The following is a 22,021-nucleotide window of genomic DNA, read 5'->3' on the forward strand; positions in this document are numbered from 1 at the left end:
TGTCTGTGGTTCCTGCCGTTGCTTTGCCTGAAGATGATGCCCAGGGAAAGAGTTAACACATTGTGTGTGGTGCTGGGAGCTGGTCCCCAAGTCCCTCATACTTTGGTGTCCCTGTGGTTCCCAGGGAACCTCTTGCTGTTTGCAGGGCTGTGGGGAATTTCCCTTGCATTGTCTGGACCTTAGGGTGGTGGTGTTTCCCATCATCCTGGGGGCAGCCAGGGCCCCTCCAGGGGTCCCCAGGCTGCTTCCGGATTTGCTTTCAGCACTTTGCAATGTCCCTTGTGTGTCTGGGGATGGGGCCTGTGCGCCTGGAGCTGGGAGATAGTTTCCATGGGGATAGGGGGAACCTGCAGGCACTGTCCCATCAGCCGCTTGGAGCCCTGTGATGTGCCTTATGGCCCCTTTTGTGTGCACCAAGGCCCTTCATTTGTATTTTGGTTTGCCCTGGAGCCTTGTGTTTACCCTCTGATGCCCTCAGGACCCCTCAATTCACATTTTGGGTTGCCCTCAAGCCCCCTGTGTGCTTTTTGGTGTGCCCCGGGGCCCTGTGTTTGCTTTGCAGCATATCACAAAGTTCTCTATTTAGCTTTCTCCCATCCCAGAGTTTTCTGGGTGCTTCTTGGTGTGCCCCAGGGCCCTCCCTTTGCCTTTTGGTGCCCCCAGAGTCACTCTGTTTGCTCTATCATTGCCTTTTTTTTACTTTTGTTGCACCCACAGCTCTGGATTTGTTCTCTTGTTCCCTCAATACTCCCTTTTCCTCTCTGTACACCCCAGGGGTCTCCCTTCAGCTTTCAGCAAGCTGCTCTCAGGAGCGGGGGTGCCTCTGCTACCCTGGGAGCCCCAGCTGTCTGTGATGGGGCTGATGGCCATTCCCTCTCCCTGGTTCCTGATGGGCTGCAGCTGTTGGCTGTGGGGCTGGGATGAGCCCCAGGTGGGGCTGATGGCAAGTGGGCATGCACTGGGGTTGGAGCTGCAGTTGGGGAAAGCCTGCGCTGGGGATGGTCTGGGACAATGGAGCTGCTGCTGAGTACCGCCCGCCGGGACGGGCACGGTGGCTGCACCGTGGAGGAGGTGAGCAGGGCGAGGGTGTCCGCGATCGGGGCTGCAGTTCCCCCACGTGCCGGGGGTCCCGGCGGACGGGTGCGTCCCGGGCAATGCGGCACAACCAGGGCGCACCGGACCGGGAGAAACTGCACTGGGGCCAGGGATGGCAGTGCACCGGGGCAGGGGCAGTGGGGGCCGGCCGAGGACGTGGTGGGGAAGAGCGGTGCACCGGGGCCATGGAGAGTGGGGAGGGAGGGTGTACGCCGGGGCTGTGGTGGTGCGGGGCGGGGGGGAGAGGAAGGGGGAGCGCCGGGGCTGCGGTGGTGCGGCGGGGGAAGTAGGAGGTGCGGCGGGGCTGTGGTGGGGTTTATTGCGCGGTCGGAGTAGCGCGGGGGTGGGGTTCTGGGTCAGATCGGGAGCGTGTCAGGGAGGGGGAGGAGGGTTCCCAAGAGAATCCCTGTGGAGGATCTTTGGGGGGGGGGGGCAGGGGCAATGTCGGAGCTGACCCGGGGCCGCTCGCGGCGGTGTCGTGGGAGTCCGGGGCCAGTGTGGGGGATAGCGGGGCCGCGCTCCCGGCTTTGCGGCGGTATCCGGGTCCCGAGGGCGGGCGGGGGGGGGGAGGGGGGGGAAATAGGGGCGCGACGGAACGGAATCACCACAGGGTCAAACTTCACGGAGCGCTGCACCCCCCCACACACACACACACCGGCATGCCGGGAGCAGTAGTCTTCCGACACTGGGCTTCCGGGCGGCCATGTTGGTTTGCGCGGCATGCCGGGAGCAGTAGTCTTCCGGTACGGCTTCCGGGCGGCCATGTTGGTTTGCGCGGCATGCCGGGAGAAGTAGTTTTCCGGTACTGGGCTTCCGGGCGGCCATGTTGGTTTGCGCGGCATGCCGGGAGAAGTAGTCTTCCGGTACTGGGCTTCCGGGCGGCCATGTTGGTTTGCGCGGCATGCCGGCAGAAGTAGTCTTCCGGCACTGGGCTTCCGGGCGGCCATGTTGGTTTGCGCGGCATGCCGGGAGCAGTAGTCTTCCGGCACTGGGCTTCCGGGCGGCCATGTTGGTTTGCGCGGCATGCCGGGAGAAGTAGTCTTCCGGTACTGGGCTTCCGGGCGGCCATGTTGGTTTGCGCGGCATGCCGGGAGAAGTAGTCTTCCGGCACTGGGCTTCCGGGCGGCCATGTTGGTTTGCGCGGCATGCCGGGAGCAGTAGTCTTCCGGCACTGGGCTTCCGGGCGGCCATGTTGGTTTGCGCGGCATGCCGGGAGCAGTAGTCTTCCGGCACTGGGCTTCCGGGCGGCCATGTTGGTTTGCGCGGCATGCCGGGAGAAGTAGTCTTCCGGCACTGGGCTTCCGGGCGGCCATGTTGGTTTGCGCGGCATGCCGGGAGCAGTAGTCTTCCGGCACTGGGCTTCCGGGCGGCCAGTTTAGCCTGCACGGCATTCTGGGAGTTATAGTCTTTTGGCAATGGTTTTCCCGGTGGCCGTTTTAGTCTGCAGGGCATGCCTGGAGGTGTAGTCTTCCCATCCTGGGCTTCTGGGAGATCATCTTGTGCCTCTCGAGGTGACAGGAGGTGCAGTTCTCTGTCAGCGGGATTCCCAGCAGGCGTTTGCGTTGTGCTCTGTGGCAGGCCAGCAGCTGTAGTTCCAGGTTCCTGTGCCTTCTCCTCCCTGCAGCAGTGGCCTGCTGTGTCTGTTCCTTACTGGACATGTCGCTCATGTGAGAGTCCCCATAGGTCATCAGGGACAGTGGAATTTCCCAGTTTTTCCCTCGTACAGGTCAGGAAGTGTTTTCCATCTCTGGTGTGACCAGGCAGGGTTGTCCCCAGGGGCTGGGGCTGTCCCTCTCGGCAATGGGGAGGGCAAGGAGAGTGTGAGGGGCTGTGTGGACTGGTAGTCATAGCTTTGCTCAGAACTGAGGCTAGTTAGGCATCAGCTATGAGGAGCAGCGGTGCTGGGAGGGCTCGGTGCAGAGCTGTCCTGTTATGCAGCACAAGAGAAAGTCCTCAAGGAAACGTGATCAGCACTGTTTCTGTCCAAGGAGCCTAGAACAGCCTGAGAGACCCTGGAACAGCCACAGGTACCTTACAGCATCCCCAGGGACAGTGTGTCACTGCCTCCCAAGGTCATTGCATTCAGGTACCTTTAACTGTGCAGAAGGAGCCTGTAGGAGGCCTGGGCATGCATACAGAGAATCCCCAGTTGCCTCTAAAGACCTGGAACTATAAGTATTTTCTTTACAAAGATGTGATCTCTTTGATGCCTTGCTGCTGCTTCTGTGTTGCTGGGTGCCCAGGTCTACTACATTCAGAGCCACCCTTCTTGCTGCCCTCTGCTCTGTCTCAGCTGCTGGCCAGACAAAAAGGGATGTGTGTCTAAACACCAGGCCAGGGTGTCTCGGCTGCCTGCTATAGGACAAACAGGAAGGGTAATCGGTGACCGGAAATGAAAGTACATGTGGATGAGAAACAGGTGCTTTAGAGGACTAAGATGCAACTGAGATGCAACAGGGGCAACTGAGAAGAGTAGAAGTAGCAGGGGAAATTGGTGATGAGGAAGGTGTGTTGTTAGATGCAGTACAGTGGAGAAGAGAGGGAAAAATTGCTCCTATGATGAAATAAAAACTGTTCTCAAGAGATATTTGCTTTTTGCTCTTCAGGTTATGAATCTGCATGACTTCCTGAGAACTTTTCTGAGCATGTGGTGTTGCGGGTCATGACTGCCTGGCCAGCGGTCCCCAACTTGTCTGCCAAGACTACGCAACAGCTGACAGCTGCCTGTGGAATAAAAGCAAAGGCCAACTTCTCAGAGATAAGAGACGGGGTCCAAGCAGGAAGATGATGGCGGGTGAGTTGATGCCCCAGAATCTTCAGTTTTGCCTGTTGTCTCCCCAGCACTCTCATATTTGCTCCCTAGTTCCCTCAGGACCTATCCACTTGCCTTTAGGTGTGCTCCAAGGCACTGCATTTGTTCTCTTGTCCCTTAAGAAGTCTTTGTTTCTCTCTAGATCCTGCAGGATTACAAGGATCCCTCTGGAGCCCTTCTTCATGCTCTGGAGCCCTCTGTTGGCCATCTAGCCCCTTTAGCAGCCCTCTATTCTGCTTTGGCCCCTCCTTTAGCCTTTCACTTCCCCCCTGCAGGCTTCCCTTGGCCCTCTAGAGCCCTTAGCACCCCTCTAGTGCACTCTGGACTACTCTTTCAGCGTTCTTTTGAGCCCCAGAGCTGTCATCTGGCCTTCCAGCCCCTTTCGCACCCCTCGAGTTCCCTCTGAACCTCTCCGGAGGCCTTTGTTGTGCCCCAGAGCCCTGCTTTGGTCCTCCAGCCCTCTCAGCGATCCTCTAGTTTGCTCTGAACCCATCTTTTGGCCACAGTAGTGCCCCAGAGCTGTCTTCTGGCCCCCCAGCCCCCTTTGGAACCCTCTAGTCTCCTCAGAACCCCTCCAGGTTTCCTCCTTGTTCCCCAGAGTCATTGTTTGGCGATGTAGGCCCCTTAGCACCCCTCTAGTGCACTTTGAACTACTCTTTTGGCCTTCCTTTTTCCCCAGCGCTGTCTTCTGGCCCTCCAGCCCCCTTAGGATGCCTGTAGTCCCCTCAGAGTCCCTGTGGAGCCCTTCTTCATGCCCTGCAGCCCTCTGTTGGCCCTCCAGCCCCTTTAGCAGCCCTCTGTTCTGCTCTGGCCCCCTCCTTTGGCCTTTTAGTTTCTACCCACAGGCCTCTCTTGGCCCTCCAGACCCTTTAGGACCCTTCCAGTGCACTCTGGACCATCTTTCAGCCTTCTTCTGTGCCCCAGAGCTGCCCTCTGGCCCTGCACACCCTGCACAACCTCTCTTGTCCCCTCAGACCACCTCCGCACGTCTTCCTTGCTCCCCACTTTTTACTTCTTTCCCATCTAGTCCCCCTAGGAGCCCTCTAGTGTCTTCCCAACTCCTCTTTGGGCCTTCCTTGGTTCCCAGAGCTGTCTCTTGCACCTCGAGACCCCTTAGGACCCTGGTAGTTGCCTCAGAATCCCTGCGGAGCCCTTCTTCATGCCCTGGAGCCCAATGTTGGCCCTCCAGCCCCTTTAGCAGCCCTCTGTTCTGCTTTGGCCCCCTCCTTTGGCCTTTTAGTTTCTACCCACAGACCTCTCTTGGCCCTCTAGACCCCTTAGCACCTCTCTCGTCCCCTCAGAACCCTTCCAAAGGTCTTTGTCATGCCCCAAAGCTGTCTTCTGGACCTTGAGTCCCCTTAGGATCCATCTAGTCTGCTCAGAACCCCCCCTGACATCTTTGTTGTGCCCCAGAGCCTTCTTTTGGCCATCCACATCCCATAGGATCTCTCCTGTCCCCTCAGAGCACTTCTGGAGATCTTTCTTGTTGCCCCAATTTTATTTCTTGGTCATGTAGTCTCCTTAGGAGCCCTCTGGTCTGCTCAGAACCCCTCGTGGGGTGCTTGTTGTGCCCCAGAGCTGTCCGCTGGCCCCCCCCAGCCCACTTCGTAACCCTCTAGTCTCCTCAGAAGCCCTCCAGATGTCTTCCTTGTTCCCCAGAGTCATGTTTTGGCCATGTAGAGCGCTTAGCACACCCCTAGTGCGTTCTGGACTGCTCTTTCAGCTTCCTTCTGTCCCCGAGCTCTCTCTCGGCCCTCTAGACCCCTTAGGACCCCTCTTGTTCCCCCAGAACCCGACCGGAGACCTTGGTTGTGCCCCAGAGCTGCCTTCTGGCCCTCCACACCCTGCAGAACCTCTCTTGTCCCCTCAGACCACCTCCGCAGGTCTTCCTTGCTCCCCTGTTTTTACTTTTTGCCCATCTGGTCCCCCTAGGACCCCTCTAGCATGTTCTGGACTACTCTTTTGGCCTTTCTTGTTTCCTAGAGTTGTCTTTTGGCTCTCTAGCTCCTTTAGGATTTCTGCAGTGTTCTCAGAACTCTTCCTGCAGCCTTTTTTATGCCCTAGAGTGCTCTTTTCATTGTTCAGCTGCCTGAGCACCCTGTTTTCCTCTGGACCCTTTGGGAGACCTTGGTTGTTCTCTTCTGGCTTCTTTTAGTTCTTCTCTAGTCTCTATAAGAGATGTCTCATCTGTTCTGGATTCCTCTTTAGAACTTTGTTGTTTTGCATAGATCTCTGTTTGTCCTGTATAGCTCTGAGGAACCCCTTTCTTTTACTTTGGACTATTCTTTCAGCCTTCCTTTTGTTCCCAAGCTCTGTTTTGGCCCTTTAGACCTTGTAGGACCCCTCTAGTGCCTTCAGAACCTCTTTTGGAAGCCTTTTTTGTGCCCTAGAGCCCCGTGTTGGTTCTCCAGTCCTCTTAGCACCCCTCTTGTCTCCTTGTGTGTCTCATTCATCTAGAGAAACAGAGCTCGTGTTCCCCTGGAGATCTACCCATTCTGCCCACTGACCCCTTTTTCTAATTACTCTAGGTACTATATAGGAAACATCTCTCTTTGGAAGTACTCACATTACAGAAGCACACATGTTCCAGGAGTTTATTTTGATAACTTGCTTCACCCTACAGGAAATGCTGCCCTGCTAGAACAGCTGTACTATCTGCAGGCTTGAACCAATCACAGGAGTGTGGTATAGTGTGCCCTTTATAGGTTATGTGGAATGTTGGAGCTTTCTTCCTAAGCATAAGCAGAACTGATTTCTAGTTTTTAATGCAAAGGCTAGTGTAGTTAGGGTAAAAAGAGAACATACCTCCTGATATTATGGATACAGTACATGAAGTCTCAGTAACCAAGTAGATGGTCCGTTTCATCAAAGAGGTCTGTTTATCCTTTCTGTGCTCTCCATTCTAGATACCGAGGGGAAGAAAAAGCCTTGCTTCTGCCTAGCCCTGTGTATTTATGGCTGCCGGTGGTTTGCCCCTCCCCTTCCAAGGGCTTGTGGGTGGGTCAGTGGGTGGGATTAGTGTTACATAAAGCCAGGGTCTCGGGCCAGGGAGTTCATTCTGCTTTTGTTCTCCTATGGGAGCAGTGGTCTGGAATTGCCTTGGCAAATAACAGCATTTGAGGAAGTAAAGCTACTCAGGAAGATTTATTGCTGCGTTTGGAGAAGCAAAGGTTATTCCTTGATGTAAGAGCAAGGGAATGGCTCAAGCTGGAGCTGTGAGCATGCCAGAAAGCTGCTTATGGCAGACAGTCTTTTTTTTGGGGTCAGTATCTCGGTGTGGGGTGTTCAGGGGTGGAAGAGGGCTTCTGAGTCTCCAGTTGTATCTTCTGTTACCTGTCAGTATTGTTTTCTGGTGTTTCTGTGTTTACCGTGGAAGGGATGCAGCTTCATCACTGGACTCTTTCAAGAGGATCACACTTGAGGAATTGTTGTTCCTCTCCTGGACTGCAGACAAGAGGAGACAGCAGAGGTCCTGGGAAAACATTTCCTCCTACATTTACACCCTAGAGGGGTGTGTGTATGTGTTTTTATTTGTTTGTTTGTTTTTGTAGCATTTCTAGTAATTGGGATGTGTGTGAGGTATCGCTCTCATCAGCTAGTCTGGTTTCTGGCTCGCTTGCTGGATGTTTTGCTGCTCCTCAGAAATATTGTCAGCCCTGTTCAGGGAGAAACCATGTGGGATTTTTGTGGTATGTAGACTTGCAGAAGAGTCCCGACTTTATCTGAAGAGGGAAGGAAGCGTCCTCCCACCCTGCAAGTGCAGTATGATGAGAAAAGTCACATCATTGGACACTAAACCCAACTGTAAGCACATGTGCCCCAAAGGCTCAGAAACTATCCTACACACAACTAATGAGCTCATCTCTTTTCCTGCCCAAGCCTTGGCGCTGAGAGGGAAGAAACTGTTGGACTCCTCTGGACCACAAGGAAACCATCGGCAGTCTTGCCTGCCAACTCCTCTGTTCCGTCCGTGCCCCTGAACCCACTGCCACGTGCTCTTTTGTGGCTCTGCTTCTGACCCCTACCCTGGCTTCTGGGGCTGTATGCTTTGCTTTTTCAGGTAGCGTGTGGGCCTTTTGCAGGAATGGTTGAGGATTTCAGGTGAGGTAGAATGGGCGATGAGAATGGTGTTTTAGTTGTTCTAGGGCCGGTCGGTGCTGCCTGTCAGCATAGAAACTTTGTTTTGGTTTTCCAGGTGCCGTGGGTGTCCCTCCAGCCTCAATATTGGAGTTTAGAATTGGCACGGCGCAGGCGAGCGGAGCGCCCGTGGGGCTTTGACGGAGGGCGCTCTTGCGGACAAGACCGGAGCCGACCGGCCCGGGGGTGACCGCTCGCGCTCTGGTTTGGCAGGCGATGATGGCAAACGAGGTGACCGGAGGAAGATCAGAGAGGATGCGGCTGCCATTGAGGATGCCTGTTGAGGATGGATGGTGACCCAGAGCACTGCAGAAGCTAAGTTGAGGGGCCACGGGTGTTGGTGTGTCTCGGCTGTGTGTGCGCTGACATAGCATAGTATGGGCTCTTCCGGATGAGTGCTGTGAGGCAGAGACAGTGGGTGTGCATGGCAGAAGGTGAGGGTGTGCTAGGCAGGGCAGCTCCAGCCTGTCTGTGTTGTTGCGTAGTCTATGTGGTGTGTGTTGTAGCTGTGCTATCTTTTGCTCGGGTCTTGACGCTGCTCTGCTCCTTTGTGCTCAAGGAGCACAGTCCACGCTGCGCAGTACTAATGCGGTAGGCATCCGTTGTCTTTTGCTTGGCCTGACTCATCAGCTTTGTGCTAATGGATCATGTCTCTTTCTGTGCAGTCAAGTAAAAGCGGTAGTCTGTCGCACTGGCTTTGCATCGTAGCCATTTGTTGCCGGTCATCTTTGCGGCCATCTTTGAGATCTTGTCGGCCATTCTTCTTCCGTGTGTTTCTCACGTTCTTTCAGGGTTTTCTTCCCTGCGTTGTCATGAACTCAGGTCTTTCTTGCCGGCCTCTTCTGCATCAATATTCCCGACTTTGCCAGCCCCTTTCCATCACGGGCGGTGGCGTTTGACTCTCTTCTGGGCTCGTCCAGAGCATCAGAGTCGCATGGTTGTGGCATTGTAGGGCTTTCTGGCCGGCAGCGTCTTATGCGTGGGAATAGTTCTTTTTGCGTAGGGCTCTCCTCCATGTTTGTGTCTGATATTTGTGTGTATGTCTGTCTGTGTGGGGCTGGAGCTGCCGTGCTTGTGGGTGTTAGCAATGGTAGCGTGCAGAGTGTGGCAGTGATGAACTGGAATGGTGATTGGTCAGCTTCTGCGTGCACCTTATGTTGTTGTTTTTGTAGATGTGGTGCAGCATTCCCAGCGGGCCCGAGGGAGATGGAGGAAGAAAGGGTCACGCCCCTAGGAAGGTGAGCTAGAGATTTGTTGCTGGAAGCGGAGTGTTGCGGTCAGCGGTTCTCTGGTCAATTTTTGCTTTGTGCTTATAGGTGTGGAGCAATGTGGAGAGTAGGTTGCTTGCATGCAGGAGGAGCACAGCAAGGTGAGTGTCAGTCCGATAGTGGAAGTAGAGCCTAGGGTAGGGCTGTTGTCTCGTTGGCGCTGTCTGTGTTGCCCACCACTGTTTTGGTTTTACAGGTGAGTGGCAGGCCTCGGCCTGGCGACCCGTAGCATGGTGTTCGGGATGGGTGAGCAGAGCAGGTGAAGGTGTGGGAGCAAATGCTTGATGTGGGTGGGCTGTGGTTTTGCAGGCATGATCTGAGCGCTTGCTTTCTGTTTGTGTTTGCAGGTTTTGCTGGAAGTTGTGGAGAGGAGAAGTTGAGTGCTGACAAGAGCCTGAGCAGATGAGAGGGGGAGCTTGTCGGGTCAGAGGTTTATTGTGCGGTGGGTGGTGTTGGGCTGCCTGTTGGTGATGTCTTTTGCTCTGCTTTTTCAGGTACCGTGTGGGCCTTTTCCAGGCATGGCTGAGCATGTCAGGTGAGTGGATTGGTGTTGGGTGTTGTAGGGCTGGTGAGCACTGCCTGGCAGAGGAGTAATTTTCTTTTGTTCTTTCCAGGTGCTGTGGGCTCCCCCCAGCCACAGTGTTGGAGTTTGGAATTGACACAGTGCAGGTAAGCGGAGTGCCCATGGCACTTTGTGAAGGGTATTTTTGTGGATGAGGCTGGAGCTGCCTGGCCTGGGGGTGACTGCTTGTGCTCTGGTTTCGCAGATGATGGCGAATGAGGTGACCGGAGGAAGATCAGAGGATGCAGCTGCCATTGAGGATGTGTCTTGAAGACAGATGGTGACCCAGAGCACTGTAGAAGCTAAGTTGAGAGGCCAGGGGTGTTGGTGTGTCTTGACTCTGTGTGCGTGAGTGTAGTGTGGAGGGCTCTTCTGGATGAGTGCTGTGTGAGAGGCAGAGGCGGTGGGTGTACATGGCAGAAGGTGAGGGTGTACTAGGCAGGGCAGCTCTAGCCTGTGTCTGTGTTGTTGCATAGTCTATGTGGTGTGTGTTGTAGCTGTGCTATCTCTTGCTCAGGTCTTGATGTTGCTCTTGTTCCTTGTGCTCAAGGAGTACAGCCCACACTGTACAGCGCTAGTGTGGTAGGCATCCATTGTCTTTTGCTTGGCCTGACTCATCAGCTTTGTGCCAATGGATGGCATCTTGTTCTGTGCAGCCCGCTAAAAGGGGCCATCCGTCGCTCCGTCTTTGCATCGTGGCCGTTTGTGGCCGGTCATCTCCGTGGCCCTCATCGAGGCCTCGTTGACCGCTCTTCTTCTGAGGCCGCCCTCGTTTTGCATCTTCCCAGCCTCCTTTCAGGGTTTTCTTCCCTGCGTTGTCACGTCCTTAGGTCTTTCTTGCCGGCCTCTTCCGCATCGATCTGCCTGGCTTTGTCGGGCCCTTTCCGTCACGGGCAGTGGCGTTTGACTCTCTTCTGGGCTTGCCCAGAGCATCAGAGCCATGCGGTTGTGGCCTCATAGGGCTTTCCGGCCGGCAGTGTCTTATGCATAGGAATAGTTCTTTTTGTGTAGGGCTTTCCTTCATGTCTGTGTCTGTGTCTGATGTTTCTGTCTGTCTGTTTGGGGCTGGAGCTGCCTTGGCTGTGGGTTTTAGCTATGGCAGTGTGCAGAGGAGAGTAGTGGTGGACTGGAACGTTGACTGGTGTTGGGTGTTGTGGGGTTGGTGAGTGTTGCCTGGCGGAGGAGAAATGTTGTTTTGTTTTGTTTTTTGCAGGTGCCGTCGGTGCCCCCCCAGCCACAATGTTGGAGTTTGGGATTGGTGCAATGCAGGTGAGCGCAGTGCCAGCGGGGCTTTGGCGTGGAGGGTGCTCTTGCGGATGAGGCTGGAGCTGACTGGCATGGGGGTGACCGCTTGCGCTCTGTTTTGACAGGTGATGAAGGCGAATGTGGTGACCGGAGGAAGATCAGAGAGGATGCGGCTGCTGTTGAGGATGGATGGTGACCCAGAGCACTGCAGAAGCTAAGTTGAGGGGCAAAGGGTGTTGGTGTGTCTTGACTCTGTGTGTGTGTGTGTGTGTGTGTGTGTGTGTGTGTGTGTGTGCGCGTGCGCTGACAGTGAGTGTAGTGTGGAGGGCTCTGTGGTGGTGTGCTCCTTCCCCCCCCCCCCAGCACTGATGTGCTCTGTCCCCCTCAAGCTGATTTCCCTGTAAACAGCACGTATGTAGGGGCTAGTTGAGCATGTGCCGACTAAGGCCTGTCTAGTATGCCAATGTGACTATGAGTCAATCATCTCCCCCCCCCCCCCCAATAAATAGGGGGCAGCCCAGAGCCCATTGAGCCCTCCTGCAGGGCAGCGGACTGCACTGCAGAACCTCCTCTTGAGCAGGGACGCCTCTCCAGGTTACTTCTCGAGGTTGAGAGAGATTCCTTGCCTGTGACAGATCCTCAGCAAGTGATTAATAGCATACTGAACTTTTGTGAACTTTGTGAAACTTTCCTGAGTTATAGCTCTGACTAATTGCGTGCATAATTCCTTAGACATAAACTGTTGACCAAGTCTGGGAGTAGGACTGGATCCAGCCGCACCTAGGCTCCTCTCTGAAGGAGTTTAGAAAGCAAGGGGGTCCAGTCTGAACCTCGTGACTCAACGGGAGTGTTCTCTTTGCACTCACCCCTTTAGACATAAACTGTTGACCAAGTCTGGGAGTAGGACTGGATCCAGCCGCACCTAGGCTCCTCTCTGAAGGAGTTTAGAAAGCAAGGGGGTCCAGTCTGAACCTCATGACTCAATGAGAGGGTTCCCTTCACACTCACTCCTTTAGACATAAACCATTGACCAAGTCTGGGAGTAGGACTGGATCCAGCCGCACCTAGGCTCCTCTCGAAAGGAGTTTAGAAAGCAAGGGGGTCCAGTCTGAACCTCATGACTCAACGGGAGGGTCTCTGTTGCACATGCATCTGACCCTGTCCTTCATGCAGTAAATAACTGAGTGAACCTTGCCAATTGAACCTCATTAAATTGTTCTTATTTAATTGTAAACTTTGTTAAGTTGCTGTCTTACTGCAATAAATGTAGTGCTGCTTCCCTCTTAGGAGTGAAGTGCATTGCTCCTTTGGTGACAGGCTCTTCTGGATGAGTGCTGTGTGTGAGGCAGAGGCGGTGGGGTGTGCAAGGCAGAAGGTGAGTGTGTGCTAGGCAGGGCAGCTCCAGCCTGTGTCTGTGTTGTTGTGTAGTTTATGTGGTGTGCGTTGTAGCTGTGCTATCTTTTGCTCAGGTCTTGATGTTGCTCTTGTTCCTTGTGCTCAAGGAGCATGCTGTGCAGCACTAGTGCAGTAGACATCTGTCTTTTGAGTGGTCTGACGCATCAGTTTTGTGCCCATGGATGGCATCTTGTTCTGTGCAGCCAGCTAAAAGGGGCTGATGGTTGCTCCGTCTTTGCATCAAGGCCGTTTGTGGCCGGTCATCTCTGTGGCCCTCATCAAGGCCTCGTCAGCCGCTCCTCTTCTGAGGCCTCTCTCGTTTTGCATCTTCCTGGCCTCCTTTCAGGGTTTTCTTCCCTGCATCGTCATGTCCTTAGGTCTTTCTTGCCGGCCTCTTCTGCATCGATCTGCCTGGCTTTGCCAGGCCCTTTCCATCAGGGGCAGTGGCATTTGACTCTTTTCTGGGCTCATCCAGAGCATCCGAGCCATGTGGTTGTGGCCTCATAGGGCTTTCCGGCCGGCAGTGTCTTACGTGTAGGAATAGTTCTTTTTGTGTAGGGCTTTCCTTCATGTCTGTCTGATGTTTGTGTGTGTCTGTCTTTTTGGGGCTGGAGCTGCCTTGCTTGTGGGTTTTAGCTATGGTAGTGTGCAGAGGAAAGTAGTGCTGGCCTGGAATGTTGACTGGTGTTGGGTGTTGTGGGGTTGGTGAGTGTTGCCTGGCGGAGGAGAAATGTTGTTTTGTTTTGTTTTTTGCAGGTGCCGTGGGTGTCCCGCCAGCCACAACGTTGGAGTTTGGGATTGGCGCAGTGCAGGTGAGCGCAGTGCCAGCGGGGCTTTGGCGTGGAGGGTGCTCTGGCGGACGAGGCTGGAGCTGACCGGCGTGGGGGTGACCGCTTGCGCTCTGTTTTGGCAGGTGATGAAGGTGAATGTGGCAACTGGAGGAAGATCAGAGAGGATGTGGCTGCCATTGAGGATGCCTCTTGAAGACTGATGGTGACCCAGAGCAGTGCGAAGGCTAAGCTGAGGGGCAAAGGGTGTTGGTGTGTCTTGGTGGTGTGTCTGTGTGTGTGCTGACAGTGAGTACAGTGTGGAGCGCTGTTCTGGATGAGTGCTGTGTGTGAGGCAGAGGCGGTGGGGTGTGCGTGGCAGAAGGTGAGTGTGTTCTAGGCAGGGCAGCTCCAGCCTCTGTCTGTGATGTTGTGTAGTCTATGTGGTGTGCGTTGTAGCTGTGCTATCTTTTGCTCAGGTCTTGATGTTGCTCTTGTTCCTTGTGCTCGAGGAGCATGCTGTGCAGCACTAGTGCGGTAGGCATCTGTTGTCTTTTGAGTGGTCTGATGCATCAGTTTTGTGCCCATGGATGGCATCTTGTTCTGTGCAGCCAGCTAAAAGGGGTTGTCTGTTGCTCCATCTTTGCACCGTGACTGTTTGTGGCCGGTCATCTCCGTGGCCCTCATCGAGGCCTTGTCGGCCGCTCCTCTTCCGAGGCCTCCCTCGTTTTGCGTCTTCCTGGCCTCCTTTCAGGGTTTTCTTCCCTGCATCGTCATGTCCTTAGGCCTTTCTTGCTGGCCTCTTCTGCATCGATCTGCCTGGCTTTGCCAGGCCCTTTCCATCAGGGGCAGTGGCATTTGACTCTTTTCTGGGCTCATCCAGAGCATCCGAGCCACATGGTTGTGGCCTCATAGGGCTTTCTGGCTGGCAGTGTCTTCTGTGTCTGTGTGCCCGTGTCTGTGTGCCCGTGTCTGTGTGCCCGTGTCTGTGTGCCCGTGTCTGTGTGCCCGTGTCTGTGTGCCCGTGTCTGTGTGCCCGTGTCTGTGTGCCCGTGTCTGTGTGCCCGTGTCTGTGTGCCCGTGTCTGTGTGCCCGTGTCTGTGTGCCCGTGTCTGTGTGCCCGTGTCTGTGGTTGGAGCTGCCTTTTTTGTGGGTGTAGTAATGGTTGTGGCCAGAGCAGAGTAATGTATCCATGAAACTTTTTGAGGGGTTTCAGTAAGGTGTAAAAATATTGTTTTCTTTAAAAAAAAAAAAAAAAAAAAAGAAAAAAGAAAATTTGCCTTGATTGGTGTGGGCATTTTGGGGGATTCTTATTCATGTTGATACAGTGTTGTGTTTAAAAAAGGGATGGAAGGTGGTGGTTATCTTATTAGCAGTGATGGTGGGAATGAGTGGGCAGTTGTGTGGTTGTTGGGTGGGCTGGGTATTGAATGTGTCTAACTTTGTATGCATGTGTGTTGTTTTTATTCTATTTTATTTTCCTCTAGGGTGGAGTTAGCATTTAGAATTTTTTAACTATTTAAAAAAAAAACCCCAGCCGGGGGATTTTTTTTTTTTTCCCCTGGCTGGGTTTTTTTTTCCTGGTCCCGGCCACTCTGTGAGGCGATGATCATCGCCAATAGTGCTGCAGAGTTTTGGCTTGGGGCTGGGTTTTTCTAGGCAGGATGGTTTTTGGAGGCACTCGGTAACCCTGTTACTGGGGGCTGTCTAAAAAACCTGTGGCGCTTGCTTGTTACTGTAGGAAGGTAGAGTATGTGTGGGTGGATGTGAGTGGTAGTGGTGAGATTGTAGAGATGGATGCTGAAGAGTATGGGCAGCTGATGCAGAGTGTGGGCTTGTTTGTGATGTTTTGTCTGTTGCTTTGTAATGGATTGTGTAACTGAAATGTAACTTTGTTGTGCTCGTGCAGATGCTGAGTTCCGGTAGGGGGAAGGGAAGGCTGCTGGTTTTGTGGTGATGGAAGGCCAAGATTTGTTTATGATGTTGTAATAAAGAGATTGTTGTGTATTTTTTTGAGCAATAAAGATGTTCAAGATGCCTGAGTTTGTGTCTGCTTTCAAATAAAGATGGCTTTGTTGTTTGTTTCTGTTGTGTTATTTGAAGTACCTGCGCCACACATTTGCTCTTGCTGTTTTCCCCTTTGCTCTTGGTCCTTTCTACTTTTAGAATAAGAGGAAGACAGATTTTTTTTTTTTGTCATCCTCTTATTTTAATCTTGGTCCTCCTCTGTCCTCTTTTTTTCTTAAGGAAAAGATTTCTTTTTTTTTAATTTTTGTTATTTCTTTGTGTCTCTTATTTTGTCTCTTTCTTCTGTTCTCCCAGTTTCTTTGCTTTACCCCTGTTTTTCTCTACTTTTCTGTCTTTAGTCTTTACTGTTTAGTCTTCCACTCTACCTTACTTTAGTTTAGTGCTTTGCTCTTTATTCTTTGCTTTGTGCTATCCTGCTTTACATTTTTTGCTTTGCTCATTGCTTTCATCTCTTTGCTGTTTGCTCTTTCCTCTCTGCCTAATTGCCTGCTTCCCGCTCTGTGCTTTGCCCTTTGTTCTGTTTTCTGCTCTTTGCCTTGCCCTTTGCCCTTTGTTTAGCTTTGCTTAGCTTTGCTTTCTGCTCTTTATTCTCTGCTTTGTTCTCTGCTCTTTGCTTTTTATTCTTTCTTTTCTGCTTTTTTCTCCTTTATTTCTGCTGTTTTCTGCTTTCTGCTCTCTGCTGGTTTTGCCTTGCTCTGCTCTCTGCTGGTTTTGCCTTGCTCTTTGTGCTCTGCTCTCTGTTCCTTCTTGTTTTTCTCTATATTTTCTGTTGTTTGCTGTTTTTCTACTCCCTCCTCTCTTCTCCTTTTTTCCCCTCTTTCCTCTCTCTTTTTAGTCTTTCCTTTCTTCTCTTAGCTTTTTATTCTCTGCTTTTTTTTCTCAGCTGAGAATAAAAAGCATTTCCTTTGTTCTTTCCTTACTTTACTTTTCTGTCTGCTTTTTTTCTAGCATACTGGCTGGGAGTAAACAATTTTACTATACAATTTAAAATAAAAAAATAATTATTTACTCCCAGCCAGTATCCTACTTCTGCTAATGAATTCATTAAATATGCAAATTATTTCTTCCTATACTTATTATTTTTCTTTCTTTTTAAATATACTACTCACACAAAACACATTACTGCATGCATGTGCAGCATAACATACAGACACATGACAGACTACAGAAACTACAGACCACAAACTAAGACTACAGCCAGCACTCCACACAGCAGTACACAGGTCAGACACCCATTAGGACCTCAAACCCAGGGAGGGTGCAGTCACCTGAAGCTGTGATCATCCAGACATGCAAACCCATGCACTGCCCAAAATATGAGTGCAAACACAAGACCTAGGATTCACAAATACAGGCCTAGGACTAATTCCTTTGAAGACAAAGCAGTAGGGCTAGCAGCAGGAGTACAGGCAGCCGTAGGGGTAGGGCTAGCAGTAGGGATATGGCTGGGGGTAGGGGTAGGGCTGGGGGTGGGGGTAGGGGTAGGGCTGGGGGTGGGGGTAGGGCTGGGGGTAGGGGTAGGGCTGGGGGTAGGGGTAGGGGTAGGGCTGGGGGTAGGGGTAGGGGTAGGGCTGGGGGTTAGGGGTTAGGGGTAGGGCTGGGGGTTAGGGTTAGGGGTTAGGGGTTAGGGGTTAGGGTTAGGGTTAGGGTTAAGGGTTAGGGTTAAGGGTTAGGGTTAAGGGTTAGGGTTAGGGTTAAGGGTTAGGGTTAGGGTTAAGGGTTAGGGTTAAGGGTTAGGGTTAAGGGTTAGGGTTAAGGGTTAAGGGTTAAGGGTTAAGGGTTAGGGTTAGGGTTAGGGTTAGGGTTAGGGTTAGGGTTAGGGTTAGGGGTTAGGGTTAGGGGTTAGGGGTTAGGGGTTAGGGTTAGGGTTAGGGTTAGGGTTAGGGTTAGGGTTAGGGGTTGGGGTTGGGGTTGGGGTTGGGTTAGGGTTAGGGTTAGGGTTAGGGTTAGGGTTAGGGTTAGGGTTAGGGTTAGGGTTAGGGTTAGGGTTAGGGTTAGGGTTAGGGTTAGGGTTAGGGTTAGGGTTAGGGTTAGGGTTAGGGTTAGGGTTAGGGTTAGGGTTAGGGTTAGGGTTAGGGTTAGGGTTAGGGTTAGGGTTAGGGTTAGGGTTAGGGTTAGGGTTAGGGTTAGGGTTAGGGTTAGGGTTAGGGTTAGGGTTAGGGTTAGGGTTAGGGTTAGGGTTAGGGTTAGGGTTAGGGTTAGGGTTAGGGTTAGGGTTAGGGTTAGGGTTAGGGTTAGGGTTAGGGTTAGGGTTAGGGTTAGGGTTAGGGTTAGGGTTAGGGTTAGGGTTAGGGTTAGGGTTAGGGTTAGGGTTAGGGTTAGGGTTAGGGTTAGGGTTAGGGTTAGGGTTAGGGTTAGGGTTAGGGTTAGGGTTAGGGTTAGGGTTAGGGTTAGGGTTAGGGTTAGGGTTAGGGTTAGGGTTAGGGTTAGGGTTAGGGTTAGGGTTAGGGTTAGGGTTAGGGTTAGGGTTAGGGTTAGGGTTAGGGTTAGGGTTAGGGTTAGGGTTAGGGTTAGGGTTAGGGTTAGGGTTAGGGTTAGGGTTAGGGTTAGGGTTAGGGTTAGGGTTAGGGTTAGGGTTAGGGTTAGGGTTAGGGTTAGGGTTAGGGTTAGGGTTAGGGTTAGGGTTAGGGTTAGGGTTAGGGTTAGGGTTAGGGTTAGGGTTAGGGTTAGGGTTAGGGTTAGGGTTAGGGTTAGGGTTAGGGTTAGGGTTAGGGTTAGGGTTAGGGTTAGGGTTAGGGTTAGGGTTAGGGTTAGGGTTAGGGTTAGGGTTAGGGTTAGGGTTAGGGTTAGGGTTAGGGTTAGGGTTAGGGTTAGGGTTAGGGTTAGGGTTAGGGTTAGGGTTAGGGTTAGGGTTAGGGTTAGGGTTAGGGTTAGGGTTAGGGTTAGGGTTAGGGTTAGGGTTAGGGTTAGGGTTAGGGTTAGGGTTAGGGTTAGGGTTAGGGTTAGGGTTAGGGTTAGGGTTAGGGTTAGGGTTAGGGTTAGGGTTAGGGTTAGGGTTAGGGTTAGGGTTAGGGTTAGGGTTAGGGTTAGGGTTAGGGTTAGGGTTAGGGTTAGGGTTAGGGTTAGGGTTAGGGTTAGGGTTAGGGTTAGGGTTAGGGTTAGGGTTAGGGTTAGGGTTAGGGTTAGGGTTAGGGTTAGGGTTAGGGTTAGGGTTAGGGTTAGGGTTAGGGTTAGGGTTAGGGTTAGGGTTAGGGTTAGGGTTAGGGTTAGGGTTAGGGTTAGGGTTAGGGTTAGGGTTAGGGTTAGGGTTAGGGTTAGGGTTAGGGTTAGGGTTAGGGTTAGGGTTAGGGTTAGGGTTAGGGTTAGGGTTAGGGTTAGGGTTAGGGTTAGGGTTAGGGTTAGGGTTAGGGTTAGGGTTAGGGTTAGGGTTAGGGTTAGGGTTAGGGTTAGGGTTAGGGTTAGGGTTAGGGTTAGGGTTAGGGTTAGGGTTAGGGTTAGGGTTAGGGTTAGGGTTAGGGTTAGGGTTAGGGTTAGGGTTAGGGTTAGGGTTAGGGTTAGGGTTAGGGTTAGGGTTAGGGTTAGGGTTAGGGTTAGGGTTAGGGTTAGGGTTAGGGTTAGGGTTAGGGTTAGGGTTAGGGTTAGGGTTAGGGTTAGGGTTAGGGTTAGGGTTAGGGTTAGGGTTAGGGTTAGGGTTAGGGTTAGGGTTAGGGTTAGGGTTAGGGTTAGGGTTAGGGTTAGGGTTAGGGTTAGGGTTAGGGTTAGGGTTAGGGTTAGGGTTAGGGTTAGGGTTAGGGTTAGGGTTAGGGTTAGGGTTAGGGTTAGGGTTAGGGTTAGGGTTAGGGTTAGGGTTAGGGTTAGGGTTAGGGTTAGGGTTAGGGTTAGGGTTAGGGTTAGGGTTAGGGTTAGGGTTAGGGTTAGGGTTAGGGTTAGGGTTAGGGTTAGGGTTAGGGTTAGGGTTAGGGTTAGGGTTAGGGTTAGGGTTAGGGTTAGGGTTAGGGTTAGGGTTAGGGTTAGGGTTAGGGTTAGGGTTAGGGTTAGGGTTAGGGTTAGGGTTAGGGTTAGGGTTAGGGTTAGGGTTAGGGTTAGGGTTAGGGTTAGGGTTAGGGTTAGGGTTAGGGTTAGGGTTAGGGTTAGGGTTAGGGTTAGGGTTAGGGTTAGGGTTAGGGTTAGGGTTAGGGTTAGGGTTAGGGTTAGGGTTAGGGTTAGGGTTAGGGTTAGGGTTAGGGTTAGGGTTAGGGTTAGGGTTAGGGTTAGGGTTAGGGTTAGGGTTAGGGTTAGGGTTAGGGTTAGGGTTAGGGTTAGGGTTAGGGTTAGGGTTAGGGTTAGGGTTAGGGTTAGGGTTAGGGTTAGGGTTAGGGTTAGGGTTAGGGTTAGGGTTAGGGTTAGGGTTAGGGTTAGGGTTAGGGTTAGGGTTAGGGTTAGGGTTAGGGTTAGGGTTAGGGTTAGGGTTAGGGTTAGGGTTAGGGTTAGGGTTAGGGTTAGGGTTAGGGTTAGGGTTAGGGTTAGGGTTAGGGTTAGGGTTAGGGTTAGGGTTAGGGTTAGGGTTAGGGTTAGGGTTAGGGTTAGGGTTAGGGTTAGGGTTAGGGTTAGGGTTAGGGTTAGGGTTAGGGTTAGGGTTAGGGTTAGGGTTAGGGTTAGGGTTAGGGTTAGGGTTAGGGTTAGGGTTAGGGTTAGGGTTAGGGTTAGGGTTAGGGTTAGGGTTAGGGTTAGGGTTAGGGTTAGGGTTAGGGTTAGGGTTAGGGTTAGGGTTAGGGTTAGGGTTAGGGTTAGGGTTAGGGTTAGGGTTAGGGTTAGGGTTAGGGTTAGGGTTAGGGTTAGGGTTAGGGTTAGGGTTAGGGTTAGGGTTAGGGTTAGGGTTAGGGTTAGGGTTAGGGTTAGGGTTAGGGTTAGGGTTAGGGTTAGGGTTAGGGTTAGGGTTAGGGTTAGGGTTAGGGTTAGGGTTAGGGTTAGGGTTAGGGTTAGGGTTAGGGTTAGGGTTAGGGTTAGGGTTAGGGTTAGGGTTAGGGTTAGGGTTAGGGTTAGGGTTAGGGTTAGGGTTAGGGTTAGGGTTAGGGTTAGGGTTAGGGTTAGGGTTAGGGTTAGGGTTAGGGTTAGGGTTAGGGTTAGGGTTAGGGTTAGGGTTAGGGTTAGGGTTAGGGTTAGGGTTAGGGTTAGGGTTAGGGTTAGGGTTAGGGTTAGGGTTAGGGTTAGGGTTAGGGTTAGGGTTAGGGTTAGGGTTAGGGTTAGGGTTAGGGTTAGGGTTAGGGTTAGGGTTAGGGTTAGGGTTAGGGTTAGGGTTAGGGTTAGGGTTAGGGTTAGGGTTAGGGTTAGGGTTAGGGTTAGGGTTAGGGTTAGGGTTAGGGTTAGGGTTAGGGTTAGGGTTAGGGTTAGGGTTAGGGTTAGGGTTAGGGTTAGGGTTAGGGTTAGGGTTAGGGTTAGGGTTAGGGTTAGGGTTAGGGTTAGGGTTAGGGTTAGGGTTAGGGTTAGGGTTAGGGTTAGGGTTAGGGTTAGGGTTAGGGTTAGGGTTAGGGTTAGGGTTAGGGTTAGGGTTAGGGTTAGGGTTAGGGTTAGGGTTAGGGTTAGGGTTAGGGTTAGGGTTAGGTTAGGGTTAGGTTAGGGTTAGGGTTAGGGTTAGGGTTAGGGTTAGGGTTAGGGTTAGGGTTAGGGTTAGGGTTAGGGTTAGGGTTAGGGTTAGGGTTAGGGTTAGGGTTAGGGTTAGGGTTAGGGTTAGGGTTAGGGTTAGGGTTAGGGTTAGGGTTAGGGTTAGGGTTAGGGTTAGGGTTAGGGTTAGGGTTAGGGTTAGGGTTAGGGTTAGGGTTAGGGTTAGGGTTAGGGTTAGGGTTAGGGTTAGGGTTAGGGTTAGGGTTAGGGTTAGGGTTAGGGTTAGGGTTAGGGTTAGGGTTAGGGTTAGGGTTAGGGTTAGGGTTAGGGTTAGGGTTAGGGTTAGGGTTAGGGTTAGGGTTAGGGTTAGGGTTAGGGTTAGGGTTAGGGTTAGGGTTAGGGTTAGGGTTAGGGTTAGGGTTAGGGTTAGGGTTAGGGTTAGGGTTAGGGTTAGGGTTAGGGTTAGGGTTAGGGTTAGGGTTAGGGTTAGGGTTAGGGTTAGGGTTAGGGTTAGGGTTAGGGTTAGGGTTAGGGTTAGGGTTAGGGTTAGGGTTAGGGTTAGGGTTAGGGTTAGGGTTAGGGTTAGGGTTAGGGTTAGGGTTAGGGTTAGGGTTAGGGTTAGGGTTAGGGTTAGGGTTAGGGTTAGGGTTAGGGTTAGGGTTAGGGTTAGGGTTAGGGTTAGGGTTAGGGTTAGGGTTAGGGTTAGGGTTAGGGTTAGGGTTAGGGTTAGGGTTAGGGTTAGGGTTAGGGTTAGGGTTAGGGTTAGGGTTAGGGTTAGGGTTAGGGTTAGGGTTAGGGTTAGGGTTAGGGTTAGGGTTAGGGTTAGGGTTAGGGTTAGGGTTAGGGTTAGGGTTAGGGTTAGGGTTAGGGTTAGGGTTAGGGTTAGGGTTAGGGTTAGGGTTAGGGTTAGGGTTAGGGTTAGGGTTAGGGTTAGGGTTAGGGTTAGGGTTAGGGTTAGGGTTAGGGTTAGGGTTAGGGTTAGGGTTAGGGTTAGGGTTAGGGTTAGGGTTAGGGTTAGGGTTAGGGTTAGGGTTAGGGTTAGGGTTAGGGTTAGGGTTAGGGTTAGGGTTAGGGTTAGGGTTAGGGTTAGGGTTAGGGTTAGGGTTAGGGTTAGGGTTAGGGTTAGGGTTAGGGTTAGGGTTAGGGTTAGGGTTAGGGTTAGGGTTAGGGTTAGGGTTAGGGTTAGGGTTAG

The 22,021-nt window shown here is 52.2% G+C and overlaps 1 long non-coding RNA gene across 1 annotated transcript; it reads left to right on the forward strand.

Annotated features, from left to right (window-relative positions):
* Positions 1–9,726: 9,726 nt before the first annotated feature.
* LOC136992430 (uncharacterized) lies at positions 9,727–10,124 on the forward strand. The gene is made up of 3 exons (XR_010884679.1): positions 9,727–9,847; positions 9,927–9,981; positions 10,080–10,124. It is a non-coding gene; the product is annotated as an uncharacterized lncRNA (long non-coding RNA).
* The last annotated feature ends 11,897 nt before the right edge of the window (positions 10,125–22,021 follow it).

Source organism: Apteryx mantelli, chromosome 7 (assembly GCF_036417845.1).
Source record: "Apteryx mantelli isolate bAptMan1 chromosome 7, bAptMan1.hap1, whole genome shotgun sequence".
Lineage (NCBI taxonomy): Eukaryota > Metazoa > Chordata > Aves > Apterygiformes > Apterygidae > Apteryx > Apteryx mantelli.